The sequence below is a fragment of the Podarcis vaucheri genome, assembly GCF_965113315.1.
Source record: "Podarcis vaucheri genome assembly, chromosome: 4".
NCBI classification, from domain to species: domain Eukaryota; kingdom Metazoa; phylum Chordata; class Lepidosauria; order Squamata; family Lacertidae; genus Podarcis; species Podarcis vaucheri.
Window position 1 is genome coordinate 96,175,086 of NC_138762.1, and position 19,627 is coordinate 96,194,712.

A 19,627-nucleotide genomic window follows, 5' to 3' on the forward strand; every position below is an offset into this window, starting at 1 on the left:
ATAAAAGGACTTCTGTTTCAACTGCCAAACCTTTCAGGGGATCATTTGCAAGCGTTTGGCACCATTTTTGAGTGAATTGCGAAAAGTCAGACTTTTCCTGAAATTGTGACCCCGGGGCTTAGGGATTTTTTCAAAAAAATGTTTTTCCGCCGGTTAAGTTTTTGAGGGCTGATTTCTTGTCCTGTGATAAAAGGACTTCTGTTTCGACTGCCAAACCTGTCAGGGGAGCATTTGCAAGTGTTTGGCACCATTTTTGAGTGAATTGCCAAAATCAGTTTTTTCCTGAAATTGTGACACCGGGGCTTAGGGATTTTTTTAAAAAAACAAATTTCCGCCGGTTAAGTTTTTGAGGGCTTATTTCGTCCCGTGTGATTAAAAGCCTTCTGTTTCGACTGCCAAACCTTTCAGGGGAGCATTTGCAAGCGTTTGGCACCATTTTTGAGTGGATTGCCAAAAGTCAGATTTTTCCTGAAATTGTGACCCCGGGGATTAGGGATTTTTTCAAAAAAATGTTTTTCCGCCAGTTAGGTTTTGAGGGCTGATTTCTTGTCTTGTGATAAAAGCACTTCTGTTTCGGCTGCCCAACCTTTCAGGGGAGCATTTGCAATCGTTTGGCACCATTTTTGAGTTTTTGAGGGCTGATTTCCTGTCCTGTGATAAAAGGACTTCTGTTTCGACTGCCAAACCTTTCAGGGGAGCATTTGCAAGCGTTTGGCACCATTTTTGAGTGAATTGCCAAAAGTCAGATTTTTGCTGAAATTGTGACGCCGGGGCTTAGGGATTTTTTCAAAAAAATGTTTTTCCGCCGGTTAAGTTTTTGAGGGCTGATTTCTTGTCCTGTGATAAAAGGACTTCTGTTTCGACTGCCAAACCTTTCAGGGGAGCATTTGCAAGCATTTGACACCATTTTTGAGTGAATTGCCAAAAGTCAGATTTTTGCTGAAATTGTGACCCCGGGGCTTAGGGATTTTTTCAAAAAAAAGTTGTTCCGCCAGTTAGGTTTTGAGGGCTGATTTCTTGTCTTGTGATAAAAGCACTTCTGTTTCGGCTGCCCAACCTTTCAGGGGAGCATTTGCAATAGTTTGGCACCATTTTTGAGTTTTTGAGGGCTGATTTCTTGTCCTGTGATAAAAGGACTTCTTTTTCGACTGCCAAACCTTTCAGGGGAGAATTTGCAAGTGTTTGGCACCATTTTTGAGTGAATTGCCAAAATCAGTTTTTTCCTGAAATTGTGACCCCGGGGCTTAGGGATTTTTTCAAAAATAAATTTCCGCCGGTTAAGTTTTCGAGGGCTGGTTTTTTGTCCTGTGATAAAAGGACTTCTGTTTCGACTGCCAAACCTTTCAGGGGAGCATTTGCAAGCGTTTGGCACCATTTTTGAGTGAATTGCCAAAAGTCAGTTTTTTGCTGAAATTGTGACCCCGGGGCTTAGGGATTTTTTTAAAAAACAAATTATCGCCAGTTAAGTTTTTGAGGGCTTATTTCGTCCCGTGTGATTAAAAGCCTTCTGTTTCGACTGCCAAACTTTTCAAGCGAGAATTTGCAAGCGTTTGGCACCATTTTGAGTGAATTGCCAAAAGTCAGATTTTTGCTGAAATTGTGACGCCGGGGCTTAGGGATTTTTTCCAAAAAATGTTTTTCTGCCGGTTAAGTTTTTGAGGGCTGATTTCTTGTCCAGTGATAAAAGGACTTCTGTTTCGACTGCCAAACCTTTCAGGGGAGCATTTGCAAGCGTTTGGCACCATTTTTGAGTGAATTGCGAAAAGTCAGACTTTTCCTGAAATTGTGACCCCGGGGCTTAGGGATTTTTTCCAAAAAATGTTTTTCTGCCGGTTAAGTTTTTGGGGGCTGATTTCTTGTCCTGTGATAAAAGGACTTCTGTTTCGAATGCCAAACCTTTCAGGGGAGCATTTCCAAGCGTTTTGCACCATTTTTGAGTGATTTGCCAAAAGTCAGATTTTTGCTGAAATTGTGACCCCGGGGCTTAGGGATTTTTTCAAAAAACAAATTTCCGCCGGTTAAGTTTTTGAGGGCTGATTTTTTTGTCCTGTGATAATAGGACTTCTGTTTCGACTGCCAAACCTTTCAAGCGAGCATTTGCAAGCGTTTGGCACCGTTTTTGAGTTAATTGCCAAAAGTCAGACTTTTACTGAAATTGTGACCCCGGGGCTTAGGGATTTTTTCAAAAAAATGTTTTTCTGCCGGTTAAGTTTTTGAAGGCTGATTTCTTGTCCTTTGATAAAAAGACTTCTGTTTCGACTGCCAAACCTTTCAGGGGAGCATTTGCAAGCGTTTGGCACCATTTTTGAGTGAATTGCCAAAAGTCAGTTTTTTGCTGAAATTGTGACCCCGGGGCATAGGGATTTTTTTAAAAAACAAATTTCCGCCAGTTAAGTTCTTGAGGGCTTATTTCATCCCGTGTGATTAAAAGCCTTCTGTTTCGACTGCCAAACCTTTCAAGCGAGAATTTGCAAGCGTTTGGCACCATTTTTGAGTGAATTGCCAAAAGTCAGATTTTTGCTGAAATTGTGACCCCGGGGCTTAGGGATTTTTTCAAAAAAATGTTTTTCCGCCGGTTAAGTTTTTGAGGGCTGATTTCTTGTCTTGTGATAAAAGGACTTCTGTTTCGACTGCCAAACCTTTCAGGGGAGCATTTGCAAGCGTTTGGCACCATTTTTGAGTGAATTGCGAAAAGTCAGACTTTTCCTGAAATTGTGACCCCGGGGCTTAGGGATTTTTTCAAAAAAATGTTTTTCCGCCGGTTAAGTTTTTGAGGGCTGATTTCTTGTCCTGTGATAAAAAGCCTTCTGTTTCGATTGCCAAACCTTTCAAGCGAGCATTTCCAAGCGTTTTGCACCATTTTTGAGTGAATTGCCAAAAGTCAGATTTTTGCTGAAATTGTGAACACGGGCTTAGGGATTTTTTAAAAAAACAAATTTCCGCCAGTTAAGTTTTTGAGGGCTGGTTTTTTTGTCCTGTGATAAAAGGACTTCTATTTCGACTGCCAAACCTTTCAGGGGAGCATTTGCAAGCATTTGACATCATTTTTGAGTGAATTGCCAAAAGTCAGATTTTTGTTGAAATTGTGACCCCGGGGCTTAGGGATTTTTTCAAAAAACAAATTTCCGCCGGTTAAGTTTTCGGGGGCTGATTTCGTCCCGTGTGATTAAAAGCCTTCTGTTTCGATTGCCAAACCTTTCAAGCGAGCATTTCCAATCGTTTGGCACCATTTTTGAGTGAATTGCCAAAAGTCAGATTTTTGCTGAAATTGTGACCACGGGCTTAGGGATTTTTTCAAAAAACAAATTTCTGCCGGTTAGTTTTTGAGGGCTGATTTCTTGTCCTGTGATAAAAGGACTTCTGTTTCAACTGCCAAACCTTTCAGGGGATCATTTGCAAGCGTTTGGCACCATTTTTGAGTGAATTGCGAAAAGTCAGACTTTTCCTGAAATTGTGACCCCGGGGCTTAGGGATTTTTTCAAAAAACAAATTTCCGCCGGTTAAGTTTTTGAGGGCTGATTTTTTTGTCCTGTGATAAAAGGACTTCTGTTTCGACTGCCAAACCTTTCAAGCGAGCATTTGCAAGCGTTTGGCACCGTTTTTGAGTTAATTGCCAAAAGTCAGACTTTTACTGAAATTGTGACCCCGGGGCTTAGGGATTTTTTCAAAAAAATGTTTTTCCGCCGGTTAAGTTTTTGAGGGCTGATTTCTTGTACTTTGATAAAAAGACTTCTGTTTCGACTACCAAACCTTTCAGGGGAGCATTTGCAAGCGTTTGGCACCATTTTTGAGTGAATTGCCAAAAGTCAGTTTTTTGCTGAAATTGTGACCCCGGGGCATAGGGATTTTTTTAAAAAACAAATTTCCGCCAGTTAAGTTCTTGAGGGCTTATTTCATCCCGTGTGATTAAAAGCCTTCTGTTTCGACTGCCAAACCTTTCAAGCGAGAATTTGCAAGCGTTTGGCACCATTTTTGAGTGAATTGCCAAAAGTCATATTTTTGCTGAAATTGTGACCCCGGGGCTTAGGGATTTTTTCAAAAAAATGTTTTTCCTCCGGTTAAGTTTTTGAGGGCTGATTTCTTGTCTTGTGATAAAAGGACTTCTGTTTCGACTGCCAAACCTTTCAGGGGAGCATTTGCAAGCGTTTGGCACCATTTTTGAGTGAATTGCGAAAAGTCAGACTTTTCCTGAAATTGTGACCCCGGGGCTTAGGGATTTTTTCAAAAAAATGTTTTTCCGCCGGTTAAGTTTTTGAGGGCTGATTTCTTGTCCTGTGATAAAAAGCCTTCTGTTTCGATTGCCAAACCTTTCAAGCGAGCATTTCCAAGCGTTTTGCACCATTTTTGAGTGAATTGCCAAAAGTCAGATTTTTGCTGAAATTGTGACCCCGGGCTTAGGGATTTTTAAAAAAACAAATTTCCGCCAGTTAAGTTTTTGAGGGCTGATTTTTTTGTCCTGTGATAAAAGGACTTCTATTTCGACTGCCAAACCTTTCAGGGAGCATTTGCAAGCATTTGACACCATTTTTGAGTGAATTGCCAAAAGTCAGATTTTTGTTGAAATTGTGACCCCGGGGCTTAGGGATTTTTTCAAAAAACAAATTTCCGCCGGTTAAGTTTTCGGGGGCTGATTTCGTCCCGTGTGATTAAAAGCCTTCTGTTTCGATTGCCAAACCTTTCAAGCGAGCATTTCCAAGCGTTTGGCACCATTTTTGAGTGAATTGCCAAAAGTCAGATTTTTGCTGAAATTGTGATCCCGGGGCTTAGGGATTTTTTCAAAAAACAAATTTCTGCCAGTTAGTTTTTGAGGGCTGATTTCTTGTCCTGTGATAAAAGGACTTCTGTTTCAACTGCCAAACCTTTCAGGGGATCATTTGCAAGCGTTTGGCACCATTTTTGAGTGAATTGCGAAAAGTCAGACTTTTCCTGAAATTGTGACCCCGGGGCTTAGGGATTTTTTCAAAAAAATGTTTTTCCGCGGGTTAAGTTTTTGAGGGCTGATTTCTTGTCCTGTGATAAAAGGACTTCTGTTTCGACTGCCAAACCTTTCAGGGAGCATTTGCAAGTGTTTGGCACCATTTTTGAGTGAATTGCCAAAATCAGTTTTTTCCTGAAATTGTGACCCCGGGGCTTAGGGATTTTTTCAAAAATAAATTTCCGCCGGTTAAGTTTTCGAGGGCTGGTTTTTTGTCCTGTGATAAAAGGACTTCTGTTTCGACTGCCAAACCTTTCAGGGGAGCATTTGCAAGCGTTTGGCACCATTTTTGAGTGAATTGCCAAAAGTCAGTTTTTTGCTGAAATTGTGACCCCGGGGCTTAGGGATTTTTAAAAAAACCAAATTTCCGCCAGTTAAGTTTTTGAGGGCTTATTTCGTCCCGTGTGATTAAAAGCCTTCTGTTTCGACTGCCAAACCTTTCAGGGGAGCATTTGCAAGCGTTTGGCACCATTTTGAGTGGATTGCCAAAAGTCAGATTTTTGCTGAAATTGTGACCCCCGGGGCTTAGGGATTTTTTCAAAAAACAAATTTCTGCCGGTTAAGTTTTTGAGGGCTGATTTCTTGTCCTGTGATAAAAGGACTTCTGTTTCGACTGCCAAACCTTTCAGGGGAGCATTTGCAAGCATTTGGCACCATTTTTGAGTGAATTGCGAAAAGTCAGACTTTTCCTGAAATTGTGACCCCGGGGCTTAGGGATTTTTTCCAAAAAATGTTTTTCTGCCGGTTAAGTTTTTGAGGGCTGATTTCTTGTCCTGTGATAAAAGGACTTCTGTTTCGAATGCCAAACCTTTCAGGGGAGCATTTCCAAGCGTTTTGCACCATTTTTGAGTGATTTGCCAAAAGTCAGATTTTTGCTGAAATTGTGACCCTGGGCTTAGGGATTTTTTCAAAAAACAAATTTCCGCCGGTTAAGTTTTTGAGGGCTGATTTTTTTGTCCTGTGATAAAAGGACTTCTGTTTCGACTGCCAAACCTTTCAAGCGAGCATTTGCAAGCGTTTGGCACCGTTTTTGAGTTAATTGCCAAAAGTCAGACTTTTACTGAAATTGTGACCCCGGGGCTTAGGGATTTTTTCAAAAAAATGTTTTTCCGCCGGTTAAGTTTTTGAGGGCTGATTTCTTGTCCTTTGATAAAAAGACTTCTGTTTCGACTGCCAAACCTTTCAGGGGAGCATTTGCAAGCGTTTGGCACCATTTTTGAGTGAATTGCCAAAAGTCAGTTTTTTGCTGAAATTGTGACCCCGGGGCATAGGGATTTTTTTAAAAAACAAATTTCCGCCAGTTAAGTTCTTGAGGGCTTATTTCATCCCGTGTGATTAAAAGCCTTCTGTTTCGACTGCCAAACCTTTCAAGCGAGAATTTGCAAGCGTTTGGCACCATTTTTGAGTGAATTGCCAAAAGTCAGATTTTTGCTGAAATTGTGACCCCGGGCTTAGGGATTTTTTAAAAAAACAAATTTCCGCCAGTTAAGTTTTTGAGGGCTGATTTTTTTGTCCTGTGATAAAAGGACTTCTATTTCGACTGCCAAACCTTTCAGGGGAGCATTTGCAAGCATTTGACACCATTTTTGAGTGAATTGCCAAAAGTCAGATTTTTGCTGAAATTGTGACCCCGGGGCTTAGGGATTTTTTCAAAAAACAAATTTCCGCCGGTTAAGTTTTCGGGGGCTGATTTCGTCCCCTCTGATTAAAAGCCTTCTGTTTCGATTGCCAAACCTTTCAAGCGAGCATTTCCAAGCGTTTGGCACCATTTTTGAGTGAATTGCCAAAAGTCCGATTTTTGCTGATATTGTGATCCCGGGGCTTAGGGATTTTTTCGAAAAAACAAATTTCTGCCGGTTAGTTTTTGAGGGCTGATTTCTTGTCCTGTGATAAAAGGACTTCTGTTTCAACTGCCAAACCTTTCAGGGGAGCATTTGCAAGCGTTTGGCACCATTTTTGAGTGAATTGCGAAAAGTCAGACTTTTCCTGAAATTGTGACCCCGGGGCTTAGGGATTTTTTCAAAAAAATGTTTTTCCGCCGGTTAAGTTTTTGAGGGCTGATTTCTTGTCCTGTGATAAAAGGACTTCTGTTTCGACTGCCAAACCTTTCAGGGGAGCATTTGCAAGCGTTTGGCACCATTTTTGAGTGAATTGCGAAAAGTCAGACTTTTCCTGAAATTGTGACCCCAGGACTTAGGGATTTTTTCAAAAAAATGTTTTTCTGCCGGTTAAGTTTTTGAGGGCTGATTTCTTGTCCTGTGATAAAAGGACTTCTGTTTCTACTGCCAAACCTTTCAGGGGAGCATTTCCAAGCGTTTTGCTCCATTTTTGAGTGATTTGCTAAAAGTCAGATTTTTGCTGAAATTGTGACCCCGGGGCTTAGGGATTTTTTCAAAAAACAAATTTCCGCCGGTTAAGTTTTTGAGGGCTTATTTTTTTGTCCTGTGATAAAAGGACTTCTGTTTCGACTGCGAAACCTTTCAAGCGAGCATTTGCAAGCGTTTGGCACCGTTTTTGAGTTAATTGCCAAAAGTCAGAATTTTCCTGAAATTGTGACCCCGGGGCTTAGGGATTTTTTCAAAAAAATGTTTTTCCACCGGTTAAGTTTTTGAGGGCTGATTTCTTGTCTTGTGATAAAAGGACTTCTGTTTCGACTGCCAAACCTTTCAGGGGAGCATTTGCAAGCGTTTGGCACCATTTTTGAGTGAATTGCGAAAAGTCAGACTTTTCCTGAAATTGTGACCCCGGGGCTTAGGGATTTTTTCAAAAAAATGTTTTTCCGCCGGTTAAGTTTTTGAGGGCTGATTTCTTGTCCTGTGATAAAAAGCCTTCTGTTTCGATTGCCAAACCTTTCAAGCGAGCATTTCCAAGCGTTTTGCACCATTTTTGAGTGAATTGCCAAAAGTCAGATTTTTGCTGAAATTGTGACCCCGGGCTTAGGGATTTTTTAAAAAAACAAATTTCCGCCAGTTAAGTTTTTGAGGGCTGATTTTTTTGTCCTGTGATAAAAGGACTTCTATTTCGACTGCCAAACCTTTCAGGGGAGCATTTGCAAGCATTTGACACCATTTTTGAGTGAATTGCCAAAAGTCAGATTTTTGTTGAAATTGTGACCCCGGGGCTTAGGGATTTTTTCAAAAAACAAATTTCCGCCGGTTAAGTTTTCGGGGGCTGATTTCGTCCCGTGTGATTAAAAGCCTTCTGTTTCGATTGCCAAACCTTTCAAGCGAGCATTTCCAAGCGTTTGGCACCATTTTTGAGTGAATTGCCAAAAGTCAGATTTTTGCTGAAATTGTGATCCCGGGGCTTAGGGATTTTTTCAAAAAACAAATTTCTGCCAGTTAGTTTTTGAGGGCTGATTTCTTGTCCTGTGATAAAAGGACTTCTGTTTCAACTGCCAAACCTTTCAGGGGATCATTTGCAAGCGTTTGGCACCATTTTTGAGTGAATTGCGAAAAGTCAGACTTTTCCTGAAATTGTGACCCCGGGGCTTAGGGATTTTTTCAAAAAAATGTTTTTCCGCGGGTTAAGTTTTTGAGGGCTGATTTCTTGTCCTGTGATAAAAGGACTTCTGTTTCGACTGCCAAACCTTTCAGGGGAGCATTTGCAAGTGTTTGGCACCATTTTTGAGTGAATTGCCAAAATCAGTTTTTTCCTGAAATTGTGACCCCGGGGCTTAGGGATTTTTTCAAAAATAAATTTCCGCCGGTTAAGTTTTCGAGGGCTGGTTTTTTGTCCTGTGATAAAAGGACTTCTGTTTCGACTGCCAAACCTTTCAGGGGAGCATTTGCAAGCGTTTGGCACCATTTTTGAGTGAATTGCCAAAAGTCAGTTTTTTGCTGAAATTGTGACCCCGGGGCTTAGGGATTTTTTAAAAAAACCAAATTTCCGCCAGTTAAGTTTTTGAGGGCTTATTTCGTCCCGTGTGATTAAAAGCCTTCTGTTTCGACTGCCAAACCTTTCAGGGGAGCATTTGCAAGCGTTTGGCACCATTTTTGAGTGGATTGCCAAAAGTCAGATTTTTGCTGAAATTGTGACCCCCGGGGCTTAGGGATTTTTTCAAAAAACAAATTTCTGCCGGTTAAGTTTTTGAGGGCTGATTTCTTGTCCTGTGATAAAAGGACTTCTGTTTCGACTGCCAAACCTTTCAGGGGAGCATTTGCAAGCATTTGGCACCATTTTTGAGTGAATTGCGAAAAGTCAGACTTTTCCTGAAATTGTGACCCCGGGGCTTAGGGATTTTTTCCAAAAAATGTTTTTCTGCCGGTTAAGTTTTTGAGGGCTGATTTCTTGTCCTGTGATAAAAGGACTTCTGTTTCGAATGCCAAACCTTTCAGGGGAGCATTTCCAAGCGTTTTGCACCATTTTTGAGTGATTTGCCAAAAGTCAGATTTTTGCTGAAATTGTGACCCTGGGGCTTAGGGATTTTTTCAAAAAACAAATTTCCGCCGGTTAAGTTTTTGAGGGCTGATTTTTTTGTCCTGTGATAAAAGGACTTCTGTTTCGACTGCCAAACCTTTCAAGCGAGCATTTGCAAGCGTTTGGCACCGTTTTTGAGTTAATTGCCAAAAGTCAGACTTTTACTGAAATTGTGACCCCGGGGCTTAGGGATTTTTTCAAAAAAATGTTTTTCCGCCGGTTAAGTTTTTGAGGGCTGATTTCTTGTCCTTTGATAAAAAGACTTCTGTTTCGACTGCCAAACCTTTCAGGGGAGCATTTGCAAGCGTTTGGCACCATTTTTGAGTGAATTGCCAAAAGTCAGTTTTTTGCTGAAATTGTGACCCCGGGGCATAGGGATTTTTTTAAAAAACAAATTTCCGCCAGTTAAGTTCTTGAGGGCTTATTTCATCCCGTGTGATTAAAAGCCTTCTGTTTCGACTGCCAAACCTTTCAAGCGAGAATTTGCAAGCGTTTGGCACCATTTTTGAGTGAATTGCCAAAAGTCAGATTTTTGCTGAAATTGTGACCCCGGGCTTAGGGATTTTTTAAAAAAACAAATTTCCGCCAGTTAAGTTTTTGAGGGCTGATTTTTTTGTCCTGTGATAAAAGGACTTCTATTTCGACTGCCAAACCTTTCAGGGGAGCATTTGCAAGCATTTGACACCATTTTTGAGTGAATTGCCAAAAGTCAGATTTTTGCTGAAATTGTGACCCCGGGGCTTAGGGATTTTTTCAAAAAACAAATTTCCGCCGGTTAAGTTTTCGGGGGCTGATTTCGTCCCCTCTGATTAAAAGCCTTCTGTTTCGATTGCCAAACCTTTCAAGCGAGCATTTCCAAGCGTTTGGCACCATTTTTGAGTGAATTGCCAAAAGTCCGATTTTTGCTGATATTGTGATCCCGGGGCTTAGGGATTTTTTCGAAAAAACAAATTTCTGCCGGTTAGTTTTTGAGGGCTGATTTCTTGTCCTGTGATAAAAGGACTTCTGTTTCAACTGCCAAACCTTTCAGGGGAGCATTTGCAAGCGTTTGGCACCATTTTTGAGTGAATTGCGAAAAGTCAGACTTTTCCTGAAATTGTGACCCCGGGGCTTAGGGATTTTTTCAAAAAAATGTTTTTCCGCCGGTTAAGTTTTTGAGGGCTGATTTCTTGTCCTGTGATAAAAGGACTTCTGTTTCGACTGCCAAACCTTTCAGGGGAGCATTTGCAAGCGTTTGGCACCATTTTTGAGTGAATTGCGAAAAGTCAGACTTTTCCTGAAATTGTGACCCCAGGACTTAGGGATTTTTTCAAAAAAATGTTTTTCTGCCGGTTAAGTTTTTGAGGGCTGATTTCTTGTCCTGTGATAAAAGGACTTCTGTTTCTACTGCCAAACCTTTCAGGGGAGCATTTCCAAGCGTTTTGCTCCATTTTTGAGTGATTTGCTAAAAGTCAGATTTTTGCTGAAATTGTGACCCCGGGGCTTAGGGATTTTTTCAAAAAACAAATTTCCGCCGGTTAAGTTTTTGAGGGCTTATTTTTTTGTCCTGTGATAAAAGGACTTCTGTTTCGACTGCGAAACCTTTCAAGCGAGCATTTGCAAGCGTTTGGCACCGTTTTTGAGTTAATTGCCAAAAGTCAGAATTTTCCTGAAATTGTGACCCCGGGGCTTAGGGATTTTTTCAAAAAAATGTTTTTCCACCGGGTAAGTTTTTGAGGGCTGATTTCTTGTCCTGTGATAAAAAGACTTCTGTTTCGACTGCCAAACCTTTCAGGGGAGCATTTGCAAGCGTTTGGCACCATTTTTGAGTGAATTGCGAAAAGTCAGATTTTTCCTGAAATTGTGACCCCGGGGCTTAGGGATTTTTTCAAAAATAAATGTCCGCCGGTTAAGTTTTCGAGGGCTGATTTTTTGTCCTGTGATAAAAGGACTTCTGTTTCGACTGCCAAACCTTTCAGGGGAGCATTTGCAAGCGTTTGGCACCATTTTTGAGTGAATTGCCAAAAGTCAGTTTTTTGCTGAAATTGTGACCCCGGGGCTTAGGGATTTTTTAAAAAAACAAATTTCCGCCAGTTAAGTTTTTGAGGGCTTATTTCGTCCCGTGTGATTAAAAGCCTTCTGTTTCGACTGCCAAACCTTTCAGGGGAGCATTTGCAAGCGTTTGGCACCATTTTTGAGTGAATTGCGAAAAGTCAGATTTTTCCTGAAATTGTGACCCCGGGGCTTAGGGATTTTTTCAAAAATAAATTTCCGCCGGTTAAGTTTTCGAGGGCTGATTTTTTGTCCTGTGATAAAAGGACTTCTGTTTCGACTGCCAAACCTTTCAAGAGAGAATTTGCAAGCGTTTGGCACCATTTTTGAGTGAATTGCCAAAAGTCAGATTTTTGCTGAAATTGTGACCCCGGGGCTTAGGGATTTTTTCAAAAAAATGTTTTTCCGCGGGTTAAGTTTTTGAGGGCTGATTTCTTGTCCTGTGATAAAAGGAGTTCTGTTTCGACTGCCAAACCTTTCAGGGGAGCATTTCCAAGCGTTTTGCACCATTTTTGAGTGAATTGCCAAAATACAGATTTTTGCTGAAATTGTGACCCCGGGGCTTAGGGATTTTTTCAAAAAAATGTTTTTCCACCGGTTAAGTTTTTGAGGGCTGATTTCTTGTCCTGTGATAAAAGGAGTTCTGTTTCGACTGCCAAACCTTTCAGGGGAGCATTTCCAAGCGTTTTGCACCATTTTTGAGTGAATTGCCAAAATACAGATTTTTGCTGAAATTGTGACCCCGGGGCTTAGGGATTTTTTCAAAAAACAAATTTCGGCCGGTTAAGTTTTTGAGGGGTGATTTTTTGGTCCTGTGATAAAAGGACTTCTGTTTCGAGTGCCAAACCTTTCAAGCGAGCATTTGCAAGCGTTTGGCACCGTTTTTGAGTGAATTGCCAAAAGTCAGATTTTTCCTGAAATTGTTACCCCGGGGATTAGGGATTTTTTCAAAAAAAATGTTTTTCCGCCGGTTAGGTTTTGGAGGGCTGATTTCTTGTCCTGTGATAAAAAGCCTTCTGTTTCGACTGCCAAACCTTTCAGGGGAGCATTTGCAAGCATTTGACACCATTTTTGAGTGAATTGCCAAAAGTCAGATTTTTGCTGAAATTGTGACCCCGGGGCTTAGGGATTTTTTCAAAAAACAAATTTCCGCCGGTTAAGTTTTCGAGGGCTGATTTTGTCCCGTGTGATTAAAAGCCTTCTGTTTCGATTGCCAAACTTTCAAGCAAGCATTTCCAAGCGTTTGGCACCATTTTTGAGTGAATTGCGAAAAGTCAGATTTTTCCTGAAATTGTGACCCCGGGGCTTAGGGATTTTTTCAAAAATAAATTTCCGCCGGTTAAGTTTTCGAGGGCTGATTTTTTGTCCTGTGATAAAAGGACTTCTGTTTCGACTGCCAAACCTTTCATGGGAGCATTTGCAAGCGTTTGGCACAATTTTTGAGTGAATTGCCAAAAGTCAGTTTTTTGCTGAAATTGTGACCCCGGGGCTTAGGGATTTTTTAAAAAAACAAATTTCCGCCAGTTAAGTTTTGAGGGCTTATTCCGTCCCGTGTGATTAAAAGCCTTCTGTTTCGACTGCCAAACCTTTCAGGGGAGCATTTGCAAGCGTTTGGCACCATTTTTGAGTGAATTGCCAAAAGTCAGATTTTTGCTGAAATTGTGACCCCGGGGCTTAGGGATTTTTTCAAAAAAATGTTTTTCCGCCGGTTAAGTTTTTGAGGGCTGATTTCTTGTCCTGTGATAAAAGGATTTCTGTTTCGACTGCCAAACCTTTCAGGGGAGCATTTCCAGGCGTTTTGCACCATTTTTGAGTGAATTGCCAAAATACAGATTTTTGCTGAAATTGTGACCCCGGGGCTTAGGGATTTTTTCAAAAAACAAATTTCGGCCGGTTAAGTTTTTGAGGGGTGATTTTTTGGTCCTGTGATAAAAGGACTTCTGTTTCGAGTGCCAAACCTTTCAAGCGAGCATTTGCAAGCGTTTGGCACCGTTTTTGAGTGAATTGCCAAAAGTCAGATTTTTCCTGAAATTGTGACCCCGGGGATTAGGGATTTTTTCAAAAAAATGTTTTTCCGCCGGTTAAGTTTTTGAGGGCTGATTTCTTGTCCTGTGATAAAAAGACTTCTGTTTCGACTGCCAAACCTTTCAGGCGAGCATTTCCAAGCGTTTTGCACCATTTTTGAGTGAATTGCCAAAATACAGATTTTTGCTGAAATTGTGACCCCGGGGCTTAGGGATTTTTTCAAAAAACAAATTTCGGCCGGTTAAGTTTTTGAGGGCTGATTTTTTTGTCCTGTGATAAAAGGGCTTCTGTTTCGACTGCCAAACCTTTCAGGGGAGCATTTGCAAGCGTTTGGCACCATTTTTGAGTGAATTGCCAAAAGTCAGAATTTTCCTGAAATTGTGACCCCGGGGCTTAGGGATTTTTTCAAAAAAATGTTTTTCCGCCATTTAGGTTTTGAGGGCTGATTTCTTGTCTTGTGATAAAAGGACTTCTGTTTCGACTGCCAAACCTTTCAGGGGAGCATTTGCAATCGTTTGGCACCATTTTTGAGTGAATTGCCAAAAGTCAGAATTTTCCTGAAATTGTGACCCCGGGGCTTAGGGATTTTTTCAGAAAAATGTTTTTTCGCCGGTTAAGTTTTTGAGGGCTGATTTCTTGTCCTGTGATAAAAAGCCTTCTGTTTCGATTGCCAAACCTTTCAAGCGAGCATTTCCAAGCGTTTTGCACCATTTTTGAGTGAATTGCCAAAAGTCAGATTTTTGCTGAAATTGTGACCCCGGGGCTTAGGGATTTTTTTAAAAAACAAATTTCCGCCAGTTAAGTTTTTGAGGGCTCATTTTTTGTCCTGTGATAAAAGGACTTCTGTTTCGACTGCCAAACCTTTCAAGCGAGCATTTGCAAGCGTTTGGCACCGTTTTTGAGTGAATTGCGAAAAGTCAGTTTTTTGCTGAAATTGTGACCCCGGGGATTAGGGATTTTTTCAAAAAAAATGTTTTTCTGCCGGTTATGTTTTTGAGGGCTGATTTTTTTGTCCTGTGATAAAAGGACTTCTGTTTCGACTGCCAAACCTTTCAAGCGAGCATTTGCAAGCGTTTGGCACCGTTTTTGAGTTAATTGCCAAACGTCAGATTTTTCCTGAAATTGTTACCCTGGGGATTAGGAATTTTTTTAAAAAAAATGTTTTTCCGCCGGTTAAGTTTTTGAGGGCTGATTTCTTGTCCTGTGATAAAAAGCCTTCTGTTTCGACTGCCAAACCTTTCAGGGGAGCATTTGCAAGCATTTGACACCATTTTTGAGTGAATTGCCAAAAGTCAGATTTTTGCTGAAATTGTGACCCCAGGGCTTAGGGATTTTTTCAAAAAACAAATTTCCACCGGTTAAGTTTTCGAGGGCTGATTTCGTCCCGTGTGATTAAAAGCCTTCTGTTTCGATTGCCAAACCTTTCAAGCAAGCATTTCCAAGCGTTTGGCACCATTTTTGAGTGAATTGCGAAAAGTCAGATTTTTCCTGAAATTGTGACCCCGGGGCTTAGGGATTTTTTCAAAAATAAATTTCCGCCGGTTAAGTTTTCGAGGGCTGATTTTTTGTCCTGTGATAAAAGGACTTCTGTTTCGACTGCCAAACCTTTCAAGCGAGAATTTGCAAGCGTTTGGCACCATTTTTGAGTGAATTGCCAAAAGTCAGATTTTTGCTGAAATTGTGACCCCGGGGCTTAGGGATTTTTTTAAAAAAATGTTTTTCCGCCGGTTAAGTTTTCGAGGGCTGATTTTTTGTCCTGTGATTAAAAGCCTTCTGCTTCGACTGCCAAACCTTTCAGGGGAGCATTTGCAAGCGTTTGGCACCATTTTTGAGTGAATTGCCAAAAGTCAGATTTTTGCTGAAATTGTGACCCCGGGGCTTAGGGATTTTTTCAAAAAAATGTTTTTCCGCGGGTTAAGTTTTTGAGGGGTGATTTTTTGGTCCTGTGATAAAAGGAGTTCTGTTTCGAGTGCCAAACCTTTCAAGCGAGCATTTCCAAGCGTTTTGCACCATTTTTGAGTGAATTGCCAAAAGTCAGATTTTTCCTGAAATTGTTACCCCGGGGATTAGGGATTTTTTCAAAAAAAATGTTTTTCCGCCGGTTAGGTTTTGGAGGGCTGATTTCTTGTCCTGTGATAAAAAGCCTTCTGTTTCGACTGCCAAACCTTTCAGGGGAGCATTTGCAAGCGTTTGGCACAATTTTTGAGTGAATTGCCAAAAGTCAGTTTTTTGCTGAAATTGTGACCCCGGGGCTTAGGGATTTTTTAAAAAAACAAATTTCCGCCAGTTAAGTTTTTGAGGGCTTATTTCGTCCCGTGTGATTAAAAGCCTTCTGTTTCGACTGCCAAACCTTTCAGGGGAGCATTTGCAAGCGTTTGGCACCATTTTTGAGTGAATTGCCAAAAGTCAGATTTTTGCTGAAATTGTGACCCCGGGGCTTAGGGATTTTTTCAAAAAAAATGTTTTTCCGCGGGTTAAGTTTTTGAGGGCTGATTTCTTGTCCTGTGATAAAAGGAGTTCTGTTTCGACTGCCAAACCTTTCAGGGGAGCATTTCCAAGCGTTTTGCACCATTTTTGAGTGAATTGCCAAAATACAGATTTTTGCTGAAATTGTGACCCCGGGGCTTAGGGATTTTTTCAAAAAAATGTTTTTCCACCGGTTAAGTTTTTGAGGGCTGATTTCTTGTCCTGTGATAAAAAGACTTCTGTTTCGACTGCCAAACCTTTCAGGGGAGCATTTGCAAGCGTTTGGCACCATTTTTGAGTGAATTGCGAAAAGTCAGATTTTTCCTGAAATTGTGACCCCGGGGCTTAGGGATTTTTTCAAAAATAAATTTCCGCCGGTTAAGTTTTCGAGGGCTGATTTTTTGTCCTGTGATAAAAGGACTTCTGTTTCGACTGCCAAACCTTTCAGGGGAGCATTTGCAAGCGTTTGGCACCATTTTTGAGTGAATTGCCAAAAGTCAGTTTTTTGCTGAAATTGTGACCCCGGGGCTTAGGGATTTTTTAAAAAAACAAATTTCCGCCAGTTAAGTTTTTGAGGGCTTATTTCGTCCCGTGTGATTAAAAGCCTTCTGTTTCGACTGCCAAACCTTTCAGGGGAGCATTTGCAAGCGTTTGGCACCATTTTTGAGTGGATTGCCAAAAGTCAGATTTTTGCTGAAATTGTGACCCCCGGGGCTTAGGGATTTTTTCAAAAAACAAATTTCTGCCGGTTAAGTTTTCGAGGGCTGATTTTTTGTCCTGTGATAAAAGGACTTCTGTTTCGACTGCCAAACCTTTCAAGCGAGAATTTGCAAGCGTTTGGCACCATTTTTGAGTGAATTGCCAAAAGTCAGATTTTTGCTGAAATTGTGACCCCGGGGCTTAGGGATTTTTTCAAAAAAATGTTTTTCCGCCGGTTAAGTTTTTGAGGGCTGATTTCTCGTCCTGTGATAAAAGGACTTCTGTTTCGACTGCCAAACCTTTCAGGGGAGCATTTGCAAGGGTTTGGCACCATTTTTGAGTGAATTGCGAAAAGTCAAACTTTTCCTGAAATTGTCACCCCGGGGCTTAGGGATTTTTTCAAAAAAATGTTTTTCCGCGGGTTAAGTTTTTGAGGGCTGATTTCTTGTCCTGTGATAAAAGGAGTTCTGTTTCGACTGCCAAACCTTTCAGGGGAGCATTTCCAAGCGTTTTGCACCATTTTTGAGTGAATTGCCAAAATACAGATTTTTGCTGAAATTGTGACCCCGGGGCTTAGGGATTTTTTCAAAAAACAAATTTCCGCCGGTTAAGTTTTCGAGGGCTGATTTTGTCCCGTGTGATTAAAAGCCTTCTGTTTCGATTGCCAAACTTTCAAGCAAGCATTTCCAAGCGTTTGGCACCATTTTTGAGTGAATTGCGAAAAGTCAGATTTTTCCTGAAATTGTGACCCCGGGGCTTAGGGATTTTTTCAAAAAACAAATTTCCACCGGTTAAGTTTTCGAGGGCTGATTTCGTCCCGTGTGATTAAAAGCCTTCTGTTTCGATTGCCAAACCTTTCAAGCAAGCATTTCCAAGCGTTTGGCACCATTTTTGAGTGAATTGCGAAAAGTCAGATTTTTCCTGAAATTGTGACCCCGGGGCTTAGGGATTTTTTCAAAAATAAATTTCCGCCGGTTAAGTTTTCGAGGGCTGATTTTTTGTCCTGTGATAAAAGGACTTCTGTTTCGACTGCCAAACCTTTCAAGCGAGAATTTGCAAGCGTTTGGCACCATTTTTGAGTGAATTGCCAAAAGTCAGATTTTTGCTGAAATTGTGACCCTGGGGCTTAGGGATTTTTTCAAAAAAATGTTTTTCCGCCGGTTAAGTTTTCGAGGGCTGATTTTTTGTCCTGTGATTAAAAGCCTTCTGCTTCGACTGCCAAACCTTTCAGGGGAGCATTTGCAAGCGTTTGGCACCATTTTTGAGTGAATTGCCAAAAGTCAGATTTTTGCTGAAATTGTGACCCCGGGGCTTAGGGATTTTTTCAAAAAAATGTTTTTCCGCGGGTTAAGTTTTTGAGGGGTGATTTTTTGGTCCTGTGATAAAAGGAGTTCTGTTTCGAGTGCCAAACCTTTCAAGCGAGCATTTCCAAGCGTTTTGCACCATTTTTGAGTGAATTGCCAAAAGTCAGATTTTTCCTGAAATTGTTACCCCGGGGATTAGGGATTTTTTCAAAAAAAATGTTTTTCCGCCGGTTAGGTTTTGGAGGGCTGATTTCTTGTCCTGTGATAAAAAGCCTTCTGTTTCGACTGCCAAACCTTTCAGGGGAGCATTTGCAAGCGTTTGGCACAATTTTTGAGTGAATTGCCAAAAGTCAGTTTTTTGCTGAAATTGTGACCCCGGGGCTTAGGGATTTTTTAAAAAAACAAATTTCCGCCAGTTAAGTTTTTGAGGGCTTATTTCGTCCCGTGTGATTAAAAGCCTTCTGTTTCGACTGCCAAACCTTTCAGGGGAGCATTTGCAAGCGTTTGGCACCATTTTTGAGTGAATTGCCAAAAGTCAGATTTTTGCTGAAATTGTGACCCCGGGGCTTAGGGATTTTTTCAAAAAAAATGTTTTTCCGCGGGTTAAGTTTTTGAGGGCTGATTTCTTGTCCTGTGATAAAAGGAGTTCTGTTTCGACTGCCAAACCTTTCAGGGGAGCATTTGCAAGCGTTTGGCACCATTTTTGAGTGAATTGCGAAAAGTCAAACTTTTCCTGAAATTGTCACCCCGGGGCTTAGGGATTTTTTCAAAAAAATGTTTTTCCGCGGGTTAAGTTTTTGAGGGCTGATTTCTTGTCCTGTGATAAAAGGAGTTCTGTTTCGACTGCCAAACCTTTCAGGGGAGCATTTGCAAGCATTTGACACCATTTTTGAGTGAATTGCCAAAAGTCAGATTTTTGCTGAAATTGTGACCCCGGGGCTTAGGGATTTTTTCAAAAAACAAATTTCCGCCGGTTAAGTTTTCGAGGGCTGATTTTGTCCCGTGTGATTAAAAGCCTTCTGTTTCGATTGCCAAACTTTCAAGCAAGCATTTCCAAGCGTTTGGCACCATTTTTGAGTGAATTGCGAAAAGTCAGATTTTTCCTGAAATTGTGACCCCGGGGCTTAGGGATTTTTTCAAAAATAAATTTCCGCCGGTTAAGTTTTCGAGGGCTGATTTTTTGTCCTGTGATAAAAGGACTTCTGTTTCGACTGCCAAACCTTTCATGGGAGCATTTGCAAGCGTTTGGCACAATTTTTGAGTGAATTGCCAAAAGTCAGTTTTTTGCTGAAATTGTGACCCCGGGGCTTAGGGATTTTTTAAAAAAACAAATTTCCGCCAGTTAAGTTTTTGAGGGCTTATTCCGTCCCGTGTGATTAAAAGCCTTCTGTTTCGACTGCCAAACCTTTCAGGGGAGCATTTGCAAGCGTTTGGCACCATTTTTGAGTGAATTGCCAAAAGTCAGATTTTTGCTGAAATTGTGACCCCGGGGCTTAGGGATTTTTTCAAAAAAATGTTTTTCCGCCGGTTAAGTTTTTGAGGGCTGATTTCTTGTCCTGTGATAAAAGGAGTTCTGTTTCGACTGCCAAACCTTTCAGGGGAGCATTTCCAAGCGTTTTGCACCATTTTTGAGTGAATTGCCAAAATACAGATTTTTGCTGAAATTGTGACCCCGGGGCTTAGGGATTTTTTCAAAAAACAAATTTCG